Here is a 17,068-nt window from a genome sequence, read left to right on the forward strand (position 1 = left end):
TAACTTGTATTCCCCCCCCCCCCCCCCTTAAAACTTAATAAAAACATGAAAAGATAGGGGTATGAACTCACCTTGTGTGATTTCAGTGGATGAATGTCGAAGAAAAGAAGTGTTCCACTCAAGAACACTAAGAAGACGTGTTGATGATTCGAGAATCTAACACAAAGATGATGGAGTTTGTGTAAGAAATCAATGATTTGAGTAGGAGGATGTGAAACCATCATTGGAATGATGAAGATATTTACCAAATGGAGAAGGAAAGTCTTGGAAAGTTCCTTGGAAATCTCGAACTTGAGAGAGGAGAGTTGAGAGAAAAGAGTTTGATCTTTTGGTGGAATGAGAGGAAATGAATGAAGTGAGGAGAGAGGTGGGTTTTACCCAGCCTCTAGAACGTGGTTATGGATAGAGTATGATGGAAAAAGTACAATGAAGTCACTAGGTATGGTGGGGAGGTGTGGCTAGTCATGGAGTGGGTGTGGGGGGGGGGTTGCTTGTGTCATAAATCAAAGAAAAGTCAACACTCCACCCTCTTGTACTTCACCCACTCTTCTTGGATAAGATTTATCCCCAAAAACATGATTAATTAATAAATATGGGGCCTTATATGTTAAAAGAAAGTTTTGGGTGAAAATCTCGCGTTAAAATAATTAAAAACAGGCCTAAAATGCAAAACTAGTCAAAAACCGGGTGAAAAAGGGCTTCCTGCGAGACCTCTCGGTACTGGGCCGAGGTTCGGTCCCTTTTGCTACTGGGCCGAAGGCGAAATGGAGCGAAATAGCCCGAAGGCGAAATGGAGCGAAGCTGAAGGGAAGGCTCGGTCCGAAGGGAGGTTCGGTGCTCAGGCGAGGTTCGATCCGAAGGGACCTTCGGGTTCGGTCTATGCGAGCCCTTGGTCCGAGATAGGGTAGTTCGCTTCTGACACCTTCGCTTCTGACAAGTTCGGTTCCTAAGAGGGTTCGGCTCCTTAAGAGGGTTCGGCTCCTTAAGGTTGATTTTCGCGTAGACTTTCGTTTTCGAGCTGTTTTTGACTCGGTTAAGGGTCGGGATGGCCCGAAAGACTATAAAAAGTTTAAGGAAATTTTGAGAGAGATTTGGGAGAGATTTCTCACACACTTGGAGAGATTTCTCATACTTAGAGAGATTTGGGAGAGATTTCACATACTTGGAGAGATTTGGGAGAGATTCTAGATAGAGAGAGATAAAGTGAAAACGATTGAGAGAGGTTTCATGTGTGACATTTGTGAGTGTCCGGCTTCGCAACGCAAGGTCCGTAAACCCCGTTAAGCCATGTTTAAGGATCTTACACACTCCCGATGAGTATGCAACATTGTTTTATTGGTTTGGTTCATTACTTAAGGCAGTTTTAGGTTAATGAAATCTAGATATGCTAACTTTTCAATTGATGATTTCTCATTAGCATAGCGAGTTGTATAGTAATTACCTAACGTAAGCCTTAGTACCCACGGGTTAATTGAGTCGACCGGTTTGACTTGTTGACTTTAGTTGACTTTGACTTGACCGGAAATTGATTGTCACACATTTCCCTTCCATTATTCAAGGAAGTCTACTCGACGACCTTTGCCACATCATCAGGTGCCACAGTGCTAAAACTCCACTCTACACTACCCATTCTAGAGCAACCGCTACTCCATAACTCCCATATACTCCGAATCTGATCACATAACTAACGAAGCCCATACACGGCCTTTAGCTAACTCCATTATCATGATCAATACTTGGGGCAAGACCTATTGATTGCTATTGCATGGCGACATACTCACTTATTCTCCGCATACAAGTCTACTAACACATACAGAGTCTTCAGCATGACTGGACCGCCTTACCAGGCCTTCAGCCTATCTGGACCACTCTCAGAACCTTCAGCATGTCTGGACTGCCCCTTATGGGCCTTCAGCCTGTCTGGACCGTTCTTCTAGCCTTCGGCCTAACCGGTATGCCCACCGGCCTTCAGTCTGTCCGAACCGCTCAAAACTGTTGTTCATCACCCTGAACCATTCTTCCCAGGAATCTCTCCTATGTAGTCTGTTCTAGCCCATTAGGGGTTCCGAACTCCAGATCCATCCCATGAATTTTTAACCCCGACCAAATCCCAGGCCTCACGTCGTTCAATTATCCTATTTGAAATCATGATTTGTTCCCTTCCCCACATGTCTATCACCTGCTCTAACCAGTCCACACTCGCGGCTAAAGACACTGCTAAACCCAAACAGCTAACCAAACTTGGATGCTTGCTGATTCACCTGAGAATTTTCCAATTCTCCCCACTTAGTGCACCAACTACTAACTACCGATGGCGAAACCAACATGGATCGATCGACCCTACATGATATAGTCCCCCTTCTCCATGAACTGTTTCCCTCTAGAGTGGGCAACCTCCACCGAAAAACTCTCCCGTCATCGCACATCCTGAACTCCAAGGAAGTTCGAATCTCAACTGAACACTTCTCACATCGCAGTTGTTATTCCTAGAAAAGAGATCATCTATCTTATCTTCCGATCATCAATCCTCATGGACGCTAATCGACTACATCTCCTAACTACTAAGATCCTCAATCATACTACGAATCATTCGGAAAAGACAGACAGGTTTACAATACCACACAAATAACAAGATAACAAGATAACAAGATAACAAGATGGAAACATACCCGCAACTGCATCTGGCTCTACCATGACCTCCTCTGCTGTAAGCTGGAGAGCGCATCCCTGAGCCCTTGAAGGCTCCGCTCCACCCTGACCCCCGCCCATAATCCTCAAATTGGCCGGTACTGGAGCCTGCACCGGTCTTGAAACAAGCTGTGGACAGTTGACCCTCAAGTGCCCAACCTGATGGCAATGATAACAAATCCTCATATATTGAACTGGGGCTGACTGATGGCAATCCCTCGTATAATGCCCCTCTCTCCCGCACTTGCGACACGCACCACCGGACCAACAAACTCCGACATGAACCTTCCCACACTTCTAACAAGTGTGGCTGCTCTGACCTCCAATCCTAGAGTCAACGGTTTTGGACCATTTCGGCGTCGGCTGCGACTGCACTGGGGCCTGCCTCTGCTCTCGCAACTGCAACTCAATCTCTAACTCATGCTGCCTGGCGGCCTCCTGCAACTCTAACAAGGTATCACATCTCTACATGGACACAAACTGCAAGATATCCCTCTTGAGCATACTCAGATATCGGGACATCTGAGCCTGCTCAGAAGCAAACTCATGGCAAAACATCGCCCTCTCCGTGAACATCCTGTTGATCTCCGTCACTGACTCTGAATCTTGCTTCAGCTCCAAGAACTCCTAAGCCAAACTCTCTCTCTGAACCCGCGGAACATAACGAGTACTGAACATCTCCCGGAACTGATCCCAAGTAACCGCAGCCCGCTGCGCATTAGAATAAGATCCCGTAGTCAACTTCCACCAATCCTTTGCTCTGAGCCTCAAAACGTTCAGAGCACACCTCACCCTCTGATCCGCAGGGAATGAACACGTGAAGAAACAACCCTCCACATATGAAAACCATCTCATAGCAATGATCGGATCCTGAACTCCATCAAAGGTAGGGGGCTTCGTATTATCGAAGTCCCGATACTGAAAACCTCGACCGAATCCTCCCCCTGCCACTGGTACAGCCGCTGTAGCTATCGCGACAGCCGTCTCCGCAAGAGCTACATAGCGCTCATCAAAGTGCTCAACCATGGCGGTCTTGATGAACCCAAACATCTCCGACAACGGAGCCCGAAACATAGTAGCAACCTCATCAAGCAGGATCTCACGAATCCTAGCATCCAACTCATCCGTACTCATCTGCCCAATGACCTCGGGTGGCGCTGATCCACCATGAACACCCTCTCCCTCTCCCGATCCTGATCCGGATCCATCCCCGATACGCCGCGTAACCACCATACTGAAAATACACCACAAGAATATTAGGCATTCCTCATAACAATCCCCGGGAACTAACTCCCAACCAAACCCTAGGGGTTGTGACTTCCTTGATACGCATATGGGTCCTGTGCTTTAAGTAGTATGGTCCCATACTACCTTCCACACCTACCCATATTTGTATCAAGTATCACCACAAACACCCTAACAAGAACATATACATAACGAACGCTCAATCCTCGCTGATATAGGAGCACAACCATCTCATAACCGACCTACTGGTCCCACACAATCCACCCATCCATGAAACTTCCAGCAACCCTTCAGCACTAGTGTATGCTAATCATACATAACGCTGGACCTTATAGACTTTCGAATATTCAATTCCGTAATAAGATAACCCTAGGCTAGCAGGCATCATGTAATCAGGAAATTCTATCATGCAATCCCTGAAGATCCCTAGCCTAGTACTAGCATGTTGTTCTAACACATCACATAATCAAATAACTTGTATGGTATTTTGGGGTCAACTTACTGGATCCATCTAATCGTACACTTTGCCTCCTCCTTTTCTTATTTGAAAACAATTTTAGAAATCATTTTGAAAACTGCCCTTGATTTGAGAATGGATTCACACGAATGTTCCTCCAATACACTCAAACCAAGGCTCTGATACCAACTTGTAACAACCAAAAATTTCCAACCAATTTAAACATTTCAAAAACAACCCAAATCCACTAATTATTACAAAAAGGTTTTCAGTTTGTTTATTATCAGAGTATCCCAGAAACATCAATGTAAAAATGAGGAGCGGTACGATCACGCCTTCGCCTTGCCACGATCTCCTGAAGTACCTGAAACAAAACAATGAAACTGTAAGCCCGAAAGCTTAGTGAGTTACCCCCAAAATACCAACCACATATAACCATACGCATATCATATCACAATACAGATCAGCAATGCATATCGAGTCTACAATGTGACTGGTCCGCCCGCACCGGGCCTTCAATCCACCTGGTCCACTCTTTGAGTCTACAGTATGACTGGTCCGCCTGCAATGGGCCTTCCGTCGGTCTGGTCCACTCTCTGAGCCTCGGCACGTCTAGACCGCCCTCTTGGGGCCTTCAGCCTATCCGGACCGCTCGTTGGGCCTACGGTCTATCCGGTCCGCCCTAGGTATGTTAGCCTACAACACGAAGCATAACGCACCTCAACCCAACCCCAGTCAAACAACCATGTGCACATAAAACAGTTAATCACATAACAATCCTCAGCCAAACAAACAGTTCTATCAAATCATACAACATAACAATATGGTAACTAGGATACCGACCTAACCGGTCACTAACATAACATTCCCTGTATACCAGGATACCGACCTTAACCAGGTCACTAACATAATACCATCCTAATTACCAGGATGCAGATCCAGCAAATAAATAACATATCAAACAAATACCCGAATTCCCATCAGATAAAGGGCCGACCTTGGTGCCTTAGATCCTGTTGATATAGTGAGGATAACTCACCTTGCAATTGCCGACTGAACGGATAAGATCAGCTGCTCCGACCACCGACACGAACTCCGCCACAGTACACTACCAAAGAACCAAATCCATAAGTACCAATATTACCAAAATAACCTTGGAAGTCAACCGGTCAACTCTTAGTCAAAGTCAAAGTCCTCAGTCAAAGTCAATCTTCCTGGTTGACCGTACTTGCCGAATCAACCTAGTGACTTGCCGATTTCATGAACTCAAAATTCAACCATTCCTGACTCGACTCGCCGAGTCACCCAATGACTCGACGAGTCCTTCAATCCGAGTCCTAGCCTGTCCAACCTACTGAGTCCACTTGACTCACTGATCCGCATCGTAACCTGATGAGTTAGGTTTTACGAAGCAACTCGTCGAGTCCAAAAACAGACTCACCGAGTCCACTCAAGTCATCCTTATTCAGACGATTTCAGACCATTTCACTACTTCCAACTCATTGATCTGGACTTCTAGGGCTAGATTTACACGTAAAGTTTCCAACTTTACGTGTATGCAAGGCACTATGGGCTCCAAACAAGCTAGAAGAAAGGTTTAAGACAAGCATACCCTCATGCATACCCAAGGGCCGATGCTTTCTGCTTTCATGGAACAACACAAGCCTAGATCTGAAGTTGCAACCTCAGATCTAGTTTCTAACCCGAAATGGATCTCAAGCAAGCTAAGAAGCCCCAAATCAACCACCATGGATGAATCTAGAAGGAAATAGATTAAGGTAATGGCCTCTTACCTAAGCGATGTACCCAAAACGATTTAGATCCCATATCTATATGAATTCCTTGATGCTAGCCTTCCAAACTACAAGCTCTTTTCACCAAATTCTTCTTCCAATCTCCAATTTCCTCAACAATGGAGACTTATACGTATCTAGGGTTTGCTGGAACTCACAGGGGGAATAGGGGGACGAAATGAGGACATAAAGTTCTTTAACTAGGGTGTAAACCCTAAAATTTAGGGTTTCTCTTCCCAGCCCCGACTCGTCGAGTCCAGCCGCTGACTCGGCGAGTCGGGTCACTTATCACGTGCCCGACACCCGCTTCGATTTGACGAGTCAGGAGTCCTACTCGCCGAGTCCTTTCCTTTATTTTCACATAACACCCTTCAACTTCTTGCTTTTGAACTTGGGATATTACAGACCCAAACTTAATACCATGAAACGAAAGTTCGAGAACGAGAAATGTAGTTTTTCAACCCAAAGACCTATTGAAAGGAAACGAGCTGGGGCAGTCAATACTCCCGTCCGCCCTGCTATTCTCACACCAACCACACCCTACTTGGGAAACCTCCCGTATTGCAGCGAATGCAACTACCATCACTATGGAGTCTATCGAGTGCTGCATTGCACTAGATGCAACATGAAGGGACACACCGCCCGCATCTGTAGGACCCCAGTCGAGTTCATAACCCTGACTACCAATGATAAGGCTAGTCCAACATGTCACCTATGTGGTAGGGTGGGGCATTTCAAGAGAGACTGTCCAACAGAGAAGAACGATGGGGAAGCAGGAGGAGATTGACCCCTCAGAGAAATGGGGAAAACATCAAAGAACTATGTCATATTTTGGTACGCTCTCAAAACCCCAAATTTTTTTGCCTATAACTTTGATTACTCTTTTGTTAAAATTAAATCCTAACATTCATATAAACTTTGAAGCCCTAATGGGTGAACTATGATGGATTAATGTATACGTCAGGGTTAGTTATACATGACTAGTATACGCCAAATGATTATTGAGAGACCTAGTAAGGATCATTTCATAAAAAATTTCATAATTTCAAATTATCAGAACCCTCGTACCAGTAGTACCCGCCAACGCCGAACCAAAAACAGGAAACGCCAGGAACATACACCCCGAGGTACCAATGTTCTAACAGAACGCTCCATCTGAACTAACGTAACGCACGATTCTACGACGTCATTCCTCTTAGTCCGACTAAGTCTACGTTATACCAAACCCACACATCCATAAGGAGACCCTTCGCCTTAAACCACTCGAACTTCAAGGTTCCCGTCACTCGTAATGAAAAACTAGATGCGAACTTCGAAAAGTTTATCTCACTTCCAGAACCTGAAAATATGCACGCGAAAAGTATGACATCCACCCGCAACTTTCCTTAAACATTCTTGATAGACCATTCTATGATTCCCACTTGCGCAACAAGCTAAGTTCAAGCACAAAGACTAGGGACAAATATGGTTGGTCTATCGATGTTAAATGTACACACGAGGGTGGTATATAATTAAGATCCTACAGACATAGGATGTGTGGTTCCGCCCTATCTCCTGTTCCTTGTCTGGTTATAGACTTGGGGCAGAGTCACCCATCCGACCGTCTTATCAATCTTAATTATATACGACTTGTGTACACGAGACAATGATAGATGGACTAGGTATGAGTCCTACCATGAACTTCAAGGCGGAGACCATTCAGAGTTAGACAAGAGCTTGCACATCGTGGAAGAATCATCCTCATCTTTTCGAGTCCGCTATTTGTATTCCATGTTTGAATTTCGGGACGAAATTACCTCTAACGGGGGGGATGATGTGACAACCCGAAATTGCTTTTGCACGAACCATTTAAAAATAAATCAATTCGGATTTATTTTTGTTCTCGTTAGTATTATTTTGGGCCTAACTGAATATTGTAAGCTCAGTACAATCAAGGTTTGGGTCCAAGAACGAGTTTTTACGAGTCATATAGTAGCATTCAGGCCGAACACCCCTTCGAGAGGAGTGTACGACCACAAAATCGAGTTTACGGCCGTACACCCCCACCCCACCCCCTTGGCCGAAAACTCACCCCTATATAAGGGATGAGTGGCCTTCATTTCACACTTTACACACTCCAAAGGCTTTCTCTCTCTACTCTCTCTCTACCTTCATAAAAAATTCTTCAAGATCTTCAAGATGTAAGTTTTTTACCACCTTCATTGTTGCTACATTCCTTATTCTAGTGATGAATCCCTGTTTCATCTCATGAATTTCATCTTTTTCTAGATTTTCTCTCTCACCAAGAACACCAAGAACACACACTAGTTCTTGGTGGCTAAAAACCAGATTTCAAGCTTCCTAATCGTAAGTAACTACTCCCTATACTTTATATCTACTAGAAAACATTGATTATCACTTACAAGTCGGCCTAAAACGCATGAACATAGAGGATTTACGGTCGTGAACTATGTGTACGGCCGTACACCCTTCTTTGGCCGAAAACTCTAGTTTTGGTCAATTATTGGTCTTAAACCCTTCCTTAAGCCATGCATGGGACTTTGAACACTTCCAAGAGGCTAGAAATGACCTAGAAACGCTACAAATCACAGTTTTCCACGAGTTTTTACGGTCGTAAACTCATGGGCCGAAAAACCATAGGTCGTAAACGATGGGCCGTAAACCCATGGGTCGTAAACCCTGTTGGGCTGCAAACCCCTGATCGTACACTCCTTTTACGATCGTAAACTCCCCATTTTCAAATCACATGCGATTCTACCACTTAGTTTCAAGTGTTTCCTAGACCCTAAGGTGATTTCTTTTCGTAACTAATAAGTGTTATACTCTCACCTAATACATGGATATGCTACTATATGTTAAATAGGATCCGTTTGTGCCCGAGGTTTCCCTTGGCACTCAACATTCCTTCCTTTGAATCCCATGTCAAACTTTGAGTTCATACCCCTACATTTTTCCATGTTTTTAAATGTTTTCAGGGGGGGGGGGATACAAGTAAAAGCACAAGTAATCTTGTGATCAAATATATTATTTCATTTGATATATTATTGTTATCAATATACGAAAAATCCAGAAAATCAATTTTACATAATGCGTTAGAATATGAACCATGCTAAAGCCGTTTTAAAAATTAAGGAAATGAACCTACGAATCATAAAAACCAAGGATACTATTTTATAAAGATTTATGCATTATCAAAAAAAAGTTTTCCTGTATTATTATTCGTAAAGTCGTCAACTTAATTGGGAGACATGTCCTTGGGCGCTTGCAATGTAACTAAGTGGTGGACTACCCTTATGAACCAGAATTTCCTGGAGGGAAAACATGTAGATCTATACGGGACTGACTATCCTGCACCTGACTACTAGCTACAGTCGGACCGGCAGGTCTACGGGTGACAAATGTAAAGGATACTGGCCCCGATACGTGTCATATCAAGTTTAAATATGGTCATAAAACTCGCCAAATCGACAAAGCTTCTACGTAATAATATACCTCTCTTACATAACTGCTTTAATAATATAAGTGTAGTACTTATATCTTACGATTTTGGAATCATTAAAGCTAAAACCTCTCGTATTCCAGGGAAAATAACGGATTTTCCCAACCTCAATCTCTTATTGGTGGTAACCAGGGTTTTCAAAACGAAACTATGCTTAACCTATATAAGTATGGTAGATGCTTATACTTTCTAATTTAAAACGAATAGATCAATAGTTTTTCATTTAGGGAAATGTAGGATTTCCCAAGGTAATCATCAGTATTTTAAAAATAGATGGTTTATCATTTAACTAATGAACTTCCATTATCGATTCCATGATTTATTAGTTTATACATAAATAGTATGAACCAAAAGCCATAGAAGAAATGGGTTTAATCATGCTTTTCATAAGAAAATATGGGATTTTCTTGAGGAACACATTTCAACTAATATCAAAGGGTCATTTTTCTTGAGGTTTATGTATATTTGTTTATTTCACCGGACAGTATGAGAATTTCCGGGAAAGATATTTTATTTTTCAAAAGAATCGAGAATTGTTTTCCTAAAACAAAATGCTTATGAACTCACTAGCTTTATGTTGATACTCTTTAAAAACTTACTTGTATTCTCAGGGCTCTAGTAGACAGGTACCCCTCTGGAGTTTTAGGAAGACTGCTTAGCACTGGACTGCGTCTCCTGTTGTCATTTGTATTTCCTTGATGTGGAATATGTAATGTTTAAAACACTTATGTAAAACTTATACCTATTAATGCAATGGTTGGTTGTACTTTGATTACTATAATGCATGTGTTGTGATACTTACATGACGTCATCCACCCTCGAACATTTCCTCCGTTTCGGTTTGTGGGTGTGACAAAAATCGCATCAAAAACTGATATCCACTCTCGAGGATTGATGGCCTTGTCAACCAACTACAAGGAACCTGTTTATACTCAAAGACCGACCTAACATCCGACTGTGATCAACTCAGATTTCGAGAAGAAAGAATTTCAACGTTGGCATTTAGGACTTAATACAGTCACTTTTAGTTTCATGTTATGCCATTCGTATTGACCAACGACGCCAACCGAAGTACGCCAATTCCTAGGGCTTGCAGACTACTATTAGTGATTCATCGAGAAATTCTCTAAAATAGCCATCCTCTCACCGCACTAACCCAAAATGAGAGAAAGTTCAATTAGGGAGAAAACCAAGAGACCGCCTTCCAGAAATTGAAATAGTTATTGTGCAATGCACCATTTTTGTCTCTTATAGAAAGAACATAAGAGTTTATAGTATTTTGCCACTCATCTCATCAGGGGTTAGGATGCGTACTGATGTAATGGAATAAGGTCATTGCATATGCATCCATACAACTCAATCTAAACAAGACCAACTACATTACCCATGAATTAGAGTTGGGAGCTATAGTGTTTTTCTTAAAGATTTGGAAATACTATCTATACGGAACGAAGTGTGTCGTGTTCACTGACCACAGAAGCCTCCAACACATCTTTGACTAGAAGAATCTCAATATGAGACAACAAATATGGGTTGTTCACAAATGATTACGAATTCAAAATTCGTTATCATCCTAGAAAAGCAAATGCCATGGAAGATGGTTTAAGAAGGAAAGAGAAAGAAAATCCACATCGTGAGAAAGCCTTAAAATTAACCACCCACTCCAATCTCACCACCCAAATTTGAGATGCTCAAGTGGAAGCACTCAAACCCGAGAATATTGTAGAAGAAAACCTGCGAGGTATGGACAAAAAGTTTGACCTCAAGGAAGGGAGAACACGGTATTTATTGAACCAAATTTCATCCCAAAAATTTGGTGAAGTCAGGAGTCTAGTCTAAAATGAAGCTCATAAATTGTGATATTTAGTACGTCTCAGATCAGATAAGATGTATCTCGATCATAAGAAGTGGTATTACTGGTCCAACATGAAGGCATAAATTGCCACCTATAACAGTACGTGCTTGACTTGCTCCAAAGTCAAAGAAAAGTACCAAAAGCCATAAGGACTAATACAACAACCATCAATCCTATAATGGAAATGGGAATAGCTAACCATGGACTTCATAACTAAGTTGCTAAGAATTTCAAACGGTTATGATACCCTATGGTTAGTGGTTGACCATTTAACCAAGTCTACCCATTTCCTAGCCATCAAAAGAAAGCAACAAGATAGAGAAACTCACTAGGACCTATCTCAAGGAGGTAATCAGACTACATTGTGTGCCAATATCTTTTATCTCAAACTAAGATTGTAGATTCACTTTTATATTCTGGCAATCATTGCAAAGGTTCCTCGGCATCAAACTCAATATGAGTACAACATAGCATCCTCAAACAGATGGGCAAAGTGAAAGAACAATACAAACTCTAGAAGACATGCTCCACAATTGTGTGATAGACTTCGATAAAGCATGAGATACTCACTTACCGCAAGTTGAGTTTTCATATAAGAATAACTATCACACTAACATAATGAACGCTCCATATGAGGCCTTGTACATGCATAAATGTTGTTCTCTGATATGTTGGATAGAAGTTGGAGATACCCGACTAGCTAAAAAGCATGGTAGAGCTACTCTGGTCCTAATATCATTCATGAAACAACATAAAATACTGTCGAGATAAAGGAACAACTAAAGACCACATGCAGTTTTCAGAAAAGTTATGCTGATATGAGACGCAAATCCTTAGAATTCAATGTCAGTGACCATGTCCTACTAAAGGTCGAAGTATGGAAAAGTTTCATCAGATATTGAAAAACGAGGTAAACTAAACCTCCGTTACATCGAACCTATAGAAATTCTAGCAAGGTTAGGTCTAGTGCCTTGCAACCTCAATTTACCTCATGAAGTAAATAAAGTTCATGATGCCTTCCACGTGTGTAATCTTAAGAAGTGTCTCTCTAATAAGAACCTTGGATTTTCTCTCGATGAGATCTAGGTCAACGCTAAACATTACTTTGTGAAGGAACTGGTGGATATCATGGATCAAGAAATCAAAAGCCTCAAACAATCTCGCATCGCTATAGTAACAGTCTGATGGAACTCTTGTAGAGAACCAGATTTTACTAGGGAACGTGAGGACCAAAACAAAGAATACTATTTGTAACTTTTCAGCGGTGTTCCCTCCACTAGTAGAACAATGTAATCTAGAACTTAATAATTTCAGGATGAAATTCCCTTAACGGGGAGGTAATGTAACATCCCAGAATTTTGGTCAAAGACTGTGAATGGTTAAGTTCACAATTAATATCTTGGTAATTTGACTCATTGAGTTTTAGTGCATCGTATGTGAAATAAATGAGTTTATTCCAACTACTATAAAATACCAAATGGTACTTACTTCCAAATGTGTAAACTGCCAAACGAACCAAACAAATTAAACTGCAACCTTAAAAAATGCGTTTGAAAAACTAAAATTTCGTATTAAGCAATTATAAGCGAAACAAACATTCTAGTATCGCAGTACATGATTCCCTATTCTCGAAAATATAAAGAATGTCGAAAATGAAGTTCGTATGCAAAAGATACGACTATATTAAGAATCCAAAACCAGTATAATACTGATTTTCTTAAAACCATTAAAAGCGTTTCTATCCATTGAGGAACTTGCACACCTCATATTGAAATTCATAAAGAGTTTTTGGAATTTGATCATAGTTTTTTATTTAATTTCATACTGGAAATATTTTTGACAAAAATGTTTGAAAAAGTTGAAAAACTGGACGTTCCTCGTCCAATTAAACACAAAACTTTAGATACGATTTCCCAGAGTTCTACAACTCGAAAAATTAATTCGTTTAAGTATTTTTGGAATACTTGTAAAAGATACCATTATTCTTCATTTTTAGAAAAATTATTTGTGTTAGGAAGTAAAACGGATAACTAGCAAAACTATAAGCACACAAGACACACAATGTACGTGGTTCGGTCAAGGTGACCTATGTCCACGGGCACTCAAATAGTGGTTACAATTACAATTACACAGAGATTATCCAATCACTCTAGAGTTCAAGATACAAAATGACCTAGCTTGCAACCATACTTATACTTGAGGGATCAGACCTAAAACCATAATGGGCCAATCTCATTGGCCCATCGGGCCATGAATGGAGGAAACCCATCATATTCCACCATACAACATCTTTTAGAACATTCTTGAGCACCGTAGAGGACTTCATAGCATACTTGGTTCATCAAGGACCAAGATGGTCCAACTTGCACCATGATGGTGCAACAAGTGTATGGATTACACATCAGGCTTCAAGTATGGCACAAGAACATCAAGATTAGAGAACCAACACCACCTTGGCACAAAAGGAACATACATGGAACAACAAGGCCATGCATGGCGCAAGAGTATACTCCATGGCTCAATAGGAGTACCCCATGGCACAAGAGGGATCCTCATGGTGCAAGAGAGAGTATAGTGGCATAATAAGGAATGCGCTTGGCACAACATCATCCTTCTTGGCCCATCCCTTCAACATACGGCTCAACAAGGTTCCCTTGTTACTCCATATCACTCCTAAGTGATCCAAACCTCTTCTAGGTGCTCCAAACCCCCTTCTGTATGATCCATGCCATTGGAACTTGATCCGTTCTTTTATCATACGATCCATCCCTTTCTCATATGATTCGTTCCTTTTTCACATGCTCTATGAACCCCAAGTGCTCCATTGAGTTTCAAGTGCTCCAAATGCTCCATGAACATGATCCAAATGCTCTATAAACATGATCCAAATACTTGAGTCACATTTAACAATCTCCACCTTGCTCTGAGCATCCTATGAACTCCACCTCGAACAAGAACTTCCTCTCCCTTGCTGCCATTTGTCCCCTAAGTGACCTACCTCAATCTAACATCAAACAAGTCCAAGAAAAGATTGAATTTCTATATGGACAACAAATTTGTCAACATATCTACTGGGATGAGCTAGGTATCAATCTTTAGTATTGAAAACTTTTCTCCTTCCAGAATATCCCGAATGAAATTCAGCCTGATAATGATGTACTTCGTCTTGTCATGATACACAGGTTTCTATGGAAGACTCAAAGCACTTTGAATGTTACAATACAAGATATGCTTCTCCAATTTCAGAACAAGACTCTGAATAAGCCCTTGCAACCATATCTCCTCCTTTATTTCTTCTATCATGGAAATATACTCGGATTCAGTTGTAGACAAAGCAACGCTATCTTTAACGTTGACTCCCAACAGATGGCACATCCAAATAAATTCAATAGGTACCATGTCCATGAGTTGTGCTTCAAAAATTCAACACCATAATTAGAGTCAACATATCCTACCAATTCACTCTTCGTATTTGCTCCATACACCAAGCAAACATCTGGCGTTCCCTTCAAGTATCGGAAGATCCACTTTATAGCTTCCTAATGAGTCTTCCTTGGATTAATCATAAACCTACTAACCACACTAACTGCATGAGCCAAATTAGTTATGGCACAGACTATAGCATACATGAGACTTCCAACAACACTTGAGTATGGAATCCTACTCATGTACTTCCTTTCTTCATTAGTAATTTAGTAGTGGGTATAGTGCTTGCAACAATTTAAGAGTGAACTGCCAAAGGAGTTCCAACTAGCTTTGACTGATCAGAATTGAAGGATTGTGTAAATTTCTCCATGTACTTTTGTTGAGAAATACATAACCGACCTGTTCTTCTATCCCTTTGAATGTCTATCCCCAACATCTTCTTTGCTGCTCCCAAATCCTTCATCTCAAACTCATTCTTCAGGGTCGCCTTCAAGTCATTTATTCCACCCATGTCTTCAGCTACGAAGATAATATCATCAACATATAGCAACAAATATATAAGTATCTAGTGACAATTCCTTTGAGTAAACACACTTGTCGAACTGGTTTTGAGTTTAGCCATTCGAGATCGTGAATGAATCAAATCTCTTGTACCATTGTCTTGGAGACTACTTCAACCCATACAGGGATTTTTTCAGCAAACATACATGATACTTCTTAGAATCGAGGAACCCTTCTGGATCGGACATATAAATCTTATCTTCTAAGATCCCATGAAGAAATGTAGTTTTCACATCAATTTGTTCAAGCTCCAGATCCAATGCACTCACCATGGCCAAAAGAACCCAAATTGTTTTGTGCTTCACGACAGGTGAGAACACCTCGAGATAGTCAATTCCTTCTTTCTAAGAAAACCCTTTCACCACTAACGTTGCCTTGAACCTAGCTGGTTCAACTCCTAGTATCCATTCCTTCTTCTTAAAGATCCATTTGCATCCTACTGGCTTTGCTCCCTTTGCTAATAGAACAAGATCCCATGTTTCATTCTTCTCTAAAGATTGCATTTCTTCATTCATGGCCATCAACCAATCATTTTCTTCTTTACTCGCCATAGCCTCTTTATACAATTGAGGTTCTTCAATGTCAATGTCTTATCTAGCTGCTAAAGCAATAGCAATGGAGTCAAGTTCACCTAAATTCACACATCCCATATATATATATATATATATATATATATATATATATATATCAAGTTACCGAATGAACCTCTTTGATCTTCTCTTTGCTATAGATTTAGACATATCATCCTTCTCGGGCATCAACACCATTGGATGAAGATCCCATGGATTTCTCTTTGGTTTCATCCTATCCAGGTTGCTCACTAGCACCTTGCTCTTTGTCACTTATCACAACTTTATCTGGAGTTTGAGTTGTAAGCTTCACCTTCTGGCCAGCACCCTGATCATTGTTCCCTGCTTGACTTGTATCACCTCCTCCCTGGTTACCCATGAAAGATTCATTAAAGGTCACATCTTTGCTCATAATAAGTTCTTCCTTCTTCTATACACCACAATCGGTAACCTTTTACTCATGTCGCATATCCTAGAAATATGCACTTTATTGCATTTCGCTCAAGTTTACCATCATTCACATGAGCATATGTGGGGCTTCCAAATATATGTAAACCAGAATAGTCAAAGGGTTTCCTGGATAATACCTCTTGAGGAGTCTTCAAGTCTATTGCAATTGATGGTGATCTATTCACTAGGTAGAAAGCAGTGTTAACTACTTTCGCCCATAATTGCTTGGATAAGTTAGCAAATATTCATATGCACCTTGCATGCTGCATGAGAGTTTGGTTCATCTGTTCTGCCACTCCATTTAGTTGTGGTGTGTGTCGTATAGTGCGATGCCTCACTATACCTTTTGCATTTCAGAAATTATCAAATGTAGCATTGCAGAACTCCAACCCATTGTCAGTCCTCAGAGCCTTGACCTATTTTCAGTCCTTTTCTCAACCATGGTCTTCCACTCCTTGAACTTCCTAAACACCTCATCTTTGATCTTCAGAAAGTAAAAGCAAACCTTTTCTTGAATAGTCATTA

This window comes from Lactuca serriola, chromosome 4 (genome assembly GCF_051521515.1).
Source record: "Lactuca serriola cultivar US96UC23 chromosome 4, Lser_US96UC23_V15, whole genome shotgun sequence".
NCBI lineage: Eukaryota > Viridiplantae > Streptophyta > Magnoliopsida > Asterales > Asteraceae > Lactuca > Lactuca serriola.